This window comes from Bubalus bubalis, chromosome 5 (assembly GCF_019923935.1).
Source record: "Bubalus bubalis isolate 160015118507 breed Murrah chromosome 5, NDDB_SH_1, whole genome shotgun sequence".
Classification (NCBI taxonomy): Eukaryota; Metazoa; Chordata; class Mammalia; order Artiodactyla; family Bovidae; genus Bubalus; species Bubalus bubalis.
The window spans coordinates 13,278,795-13,284,794 of NC_059161.1; the positions used below are offsets into that span (position 1 = coordinate 13,278,795).

The 6,000-nt window shown below is 38.2% G+C and overlaps 1 pseudogene; it reads left to right on the top strand.

The window, feature by feature from the left end:
* The first annotated feature begins 4,130 nt into the window (after positions 1-4,130).
* On the top strand, positions 4,131-5,170 carry LOC112584968 (annotated as a pseudogene).
* Positions 5,171-6,000: the final 830 nt, after the last annotated feature.

Consider the following 6,000-nt stretch of genomic DNA (forward strand, 5'->3'; position numbering starts at 1 on the left):
AACTCCCATTTTTTTTAATTTTAGGTATAGAACTTTTATTAAAAATTTCCAGTCCAAAGACAAAAATTGTCCAACCTCCAAAATAAATCAATAAGCCTGCTGCTGCTGCTGCTGCTAAGTTGCGTCAGTCATGTCCGACTCTGTGCGACTCCATAGACGGAAGCTATATGCCTTAGACAATCACTGTATCACTCAAAATTAAACATTATTGTTCCATTGTCCCAGTGAAAATGAGAAAAAATATAGCTTCACACACAAAATAATAAAATCACTAATTACAAATCATATTCATAAGAATAAATGTACAAATAAAAATCATGTCCAATGTTCCTGATTCAAGTGTTATAACCATGTCCAAAAGTGATTAAAGAAAAAGTGAGGGACTTCCATGTGACCCAGTTGCTAAGATTCTGTGCTCCCAATGCAGGGAACTCAGGTTTGATCCCTGGTCAGAAAACTAGGATTTGGCACAATTAAATAAATAAATAAATATTAAAAAAAAAATACTTTGTTAAAAAAGTAAAACTAGAAAATGCTTTACTTAAAGTGAAAAAGGACACATAGTTTTAAGAAACTTTAAGTCTGTCAGAGGAACCAACTGTTAACTGTGTCCACACATACAATTTTATTCATAAATATTCATACAATTTAATTTTTGTTTAAAAAAATTGTGTGACTTTTTTGTCCCATTATAGAAGTTTTAATATACATTGTGTCATATAGATCTACACGTACTTCATATGGAAATTTTAGTCATTGATTTAAACTCAACATAATCTCAAAGGTAATTTGTTATTGACTCTAATAATTAGGAATAATGAAATTTTTCCCAAAATAATTAACAGGTGAAAACTAAATAAAGCAAATCTAAAGAAGAAACCAAGGAAAGAAAAACAGGGGACTTCCCTGGTAATCCAGTGGCTAAGACTCCATGCTCTCAATGCAGGGGACCCAGATTTGATCCCTGGTCAGGGAATCAGATCCCACATGCCATAATAAAGATGGAAGAGCCCACATGGCCCAAGTAAGACCAAGTGCAGCCAAATAAATAAACAAAAAATTTTTTAGAAAAAGGAAAGACAAAAGAAAATAAAACAAAAGTTGAGTTAACTCTACCCTTTGGTTAAGATCATGGCATCTGGTACCATCATTTCATGGCAAATAGAAGTGGAAACAGTGACAGATTTTATGAAAATGTGTTCAGACAGTGGCTGCAGCCATGAAATTAAAAGATACTTGCTCCTTGGAAAGAAAGTTATGACAAACATAGCACATTAAAAAGCAGAAAGGTCACTTTGCCAACAAAGGTCCATCTAGGCAAAGCTATGGTTTTTCCAGTAGTCATGTATGGATGTGAGAGTTGGACCATAAAAAAGGCTTAGCACCAAAAAATTGATGCTTTCAAACTGTGGTGATGGAGAAGACCCTTGAGAGTCTATTGGACAGCAAGGAGATCCAACCAGTCAATCCTAAAGGAAATCAACCCTGACTATTCATTCATGACCCAGAAAACCATGATAGTGTGATCACTCACCTAGAGACAGACATCCTGGAATTCAGAATCAAGTGGGCCTTAGGAAGCATCACTACAAACAAAGCTAGTGGAGGTGATGGAATTCCAGTTGAGCTATTTCAAATCCTAAAAGATGATGCTATGAAAATGCTGCACTCAATGTGCCAGCAAATTTGGAAAACCACTGGCCACAGGACTGGAAAAGGTCAGTTTTCATTCCAATACCAAAGAAAGGCAATGCCAAAGAATGTTCAAACTACTGCACAATTTCACTCATCTCACATGCTAGCAAAGTAATGCTCAATATTCTCCAAGCCAGGCTTCAACAGTACATGAACCATGAACTTCCAGATATTCAAGCTGGATTTAGAAAAGGCAGAGGAACCAGAGATCAAATTGCCAACATCCACTGGATCATCAAAAAAGCAAGAGAGTTCCAGAAAAACATCTGCTCTATTGACTATGCCAAAGTCTTTGACTGTGTGGATCACAGCAAACTGTGGGAAATTCTTCAAGAGATGAGAATACCAGACTACCTAACCTGCCACTTGAGAAATCTATAAGCAGGTCAAGAAGTAAGAGTGAGAACTGTACATGGAACAACTGAATGGTTCCAGATCAGGAAAGGAGTACATCAAGGCTGTATATTGTCACCCTTCTTGTTTAACTTATATGCAGAGTACATCATGCAAAAGGCCAGGCTGGATGAAGCACAAGCTGGAATCAAGATTGCAGGGAGAAATATCAGTAACTTCAGATATGCAGATGATACCACCCTTATGGCAGAAAGTAAAGAACTAAAGAGCCCCTTGATGAAAGTCAAAGAGGAAAGTTAAAAAGTTGGCTTAAAACTCAACATTCAGAAAACTAAGATCATGGCATCCGGTCCCATTACTTCATGGCAAATAGATGGGGAAACAGTGACAGACTTTATTTGGGGGGGCTCCAAAATCACTGCAGATGGTGACTGAAGCCATTAAATTAAAATATACTTGCTCCTTGGAAAGAAAGTTATGACCAACCTAGACAGCGTATTAAAAAGCAGAGATGTTACTTTGCCAACAAACGTCTGTCTAGTCAAAGCTGTGGTTTTTCCAGTAGTCATGTATGGATGTGAGAGTTGGACCATAAAGAAAGCTGAGTGCCAAAGAATTGATGCTTTTGAACTGAAGTGTTGGAGAAGATTCTTGAGAGTCTCTTGGACTGCAAGGAGATCCAACCAGTCCATCCTAAAGGAAATCAGTCCTGAATATTCATTAGAAGGACTGATGCTGAAGCTAAAACTCCAACACTTTGGCCACCTGATGTGAAGAATAACTCATTGAAAAAGACCCTGATGCTGGGAAAGATTGAAGGCGGAAGTAGAAGGGGACGCCAGAGGATGAGATAGTTTGATGGCATCACCGACTCAGTGGACATGAGTTTAAGCATATTCCAAAAGATAGTGATCGACAGGGAAGATTGGCGTGCTGCTATCCATGAGGTCACAAAGAGTCTTGGACATGACTTAGCAACTGAACAACAATAACCATTCTTTGACAGGATATTTTCAGGATGTTTTTTATTAAGTGGTTTGAGGGTTTGGGTGTCAATGTTGGATTTTTAATTTATTATATATGTATATTTATATGTTCTATTGAACTATAATTGATTTACTATTTATTTGATTTTATTTATTTTTGGCTGTACTGGGTCTTTGTTGCTTCACCTGGGCATTCTCTAGTTGAGGCGAGTGGGAGCTACTCTTCACTGGGGTGGTGAGACTTCTCGTGGTGGCTTCTCTTGTTATGGTGCACAGGTTCTACAGCACTGTCTCAGTAGTGTGGTGCATAGGCTTAGTTGCTCCGTGGATTGCGGGATCTTCCCAGACCAGGGATCAAACCCATGTCCCCTGCTTTAGAAGGCGGGTTCTTAACCACTGGACCCTCAGGGAAGCCCTAGTTCATTTGCTATTGTGACTTTGAGTAAAGTAATTTGTGATGGCCCAGCAAATAATTGACAAAAGGCAAACTGGTTGTCCAAAGATGATGGTTGCCTAGAAGTTCTGAGTGAAAATTATCCACATAATATTAAAATGTATTTCTGTTAAAGAAAATCTCTCCAGACTAGAGTTGTACGGCTCAGGGAAATAGACAGATCTTCAAGAATAAACATTTCTAAATTAGGAGCAGGTTAATGTCTTTCTCAATTAAATGGGAAAAGGACTCAAACCAGAATGGGATTCTGAATTGTAATGGACTTTCTGTAACATACAAATCTTTAAGAAATAAATATGCCTATGATGTTTGGAACAAGATACCAATGCTTTACTCTTATAAAGCAGCAAGTAACATAACAACAACTAAGTAATACAGAGTTTTGTGAGTCAAATTTGTATTTTCTCTGTGTTAGGTATCCCCAGAGAGATAGAACTAGTAGGAGATTTATCTTTATCTCGTAAAATGCCAATTAATTTTAATATGCTATCAATCAGAAAATACTAATTTCTGATATATAAAGTACAAACATGAAATATGTGTCTAAGAATCTATATAAGGGAGGTCCTCTGATGGCACTCTGGACTGGAAATCTAAACAATCTAAACATTAAACAGAACAGCTTCCTCAAATATCTGGGAATTTCAGAATGACTGACACTTCTGAAGCTGTTCCAGATTTTGAAGAGATGTTTGCCAGTAGATTCCATTCAGTTCAGTCACTCAGTCATGTCCAACTCTTTGCACGCCAGGCCTCCCTGTCCAAAACCAACTCCCGGAGTTTACCCAAACTCATGTCCATTGAGTCGGTGATGCCATCCAACCATCTCATCCTCTGTCCCCTTCTCCTTCTGCCTTCAATCTTTCCAAGCATCAGGGTCTTTTCAAACCAGTCAGCTCTTTGCATCACGTGGCCAAAGTATTGGAGTTTCACCTTCAACATCAGTCCTTCCAATGAATATTCAAGACTGATTTCCTTTAGGATGGACTGGTTGGATCTCCTTGCAGTCCAAGAGACTCTCAAGAGTCTTCTTCAACACCACAGCTCAAAAGCATCAATTCTTCAGCACCCAGCTTTCTTTATAGTCCAACTCTCACATCCATACATGACCACTGGAAAAACCATAGCCTTGACTATACAGACCTTTGCTGGCAAAGTAATGTCTCTGCTTTTTAATATGCTGTCTAGGTTGGTCATCACTTTCCTTCCAAGGAGTAAGCATCTTTTAATTTCATGGCTGCAGTCACCATCTGCAGTGATTTTGGAGCCCCCCCAAATAAAGTCTGACACTGTTTCCACTGTTTCCCCATCTATTTGCCATGAAGTGATGGGACCGGATGCCATGATCTTAGTTTTCTGAATGTTGAGTTTTAAGCCAACTTTTTCACAAAGAGTACCAAGATGACAAAGAGTACCAAGAATAACTGAAACACCCTCCTGAGTCCCCTCCAATCATGGAGAAATGGAATAGCAGATCTGGTAGGAACCGGAAAAATAGAGGTAATCGTTTGCAAGGTAATAGACAGTTTAGAGGTAGGGATAGCAGACAGGGGTGCCCAAGTGCCAACTGACCCAATCAGTGGCATGAATGATCCTGGGGTAACAATTGCCTGCAGCACAGAGCAGAACGTTACTAGCCCATCAATATGGACATGATGGTTACAACCAACAGCCTCCCTAAGGCTGCCACTGATAGAAGTGTCAGCAGCTTGTAGTAAAACCATCTACTTTGTTAACATGACAAAAGTTTATATTGTATCCTCTGTTGGTCACGGTTTTATATTCTGATTGTAACGAGTGAATTATTATTTTTTTTGGAACTTGAGAGTTTTAAAAAATTATATCTTACTGGAGAGACTTAAGGGTTGCTGGAACTAAATATCTCCTAAAAAGGTTAAAAAAATCTATGAAACCCTGTTATGAAATTCACGCTTCTTGTTTGACATTCACTACCAGCAGAAATTAGTTCAGGAAGAAGAGAATGAGGGCCTAGAAATCTCATAAGATATGACAAAGGGTGAAAGAAACTTGTTACCTAATTGATGCTTCTAAATTACTGAAGAGAATGTGTTAACCAAAAGGGTGTTCTCTGTTTGTAGTTTAGAAAGAGGTGACCCAATAAACAAAAATGTGCCTGCCGCACTGTTGACACAGTTTTATAATAAAACAGAACTCTGTTCCATGGGGTCATTATATTCCCATAGCACCAGATTAGTATAAGTAAATCTCCTGAATCTGTGAATCTATTAAGAAACTCAAGTTCACATCATATCATGGAGAAAAATATAGTTACAGCATGGAGGTAATACCAGCAGACTATCCAGTCTGTAACTTATAGAAGCTAAACACTATTTTTTAAGATTATGTGTATATTATGTATAAAAACAAGCCTGCATTTGCATGATAGAGACTAGAAATAAGGGGAATGGAAAGAATTCATGTATCAGATGGTCTCCCCAGGATGTTTCTTTAGTTTAAAGCAGTTAATTCAATCTACTTAAATCACATGGG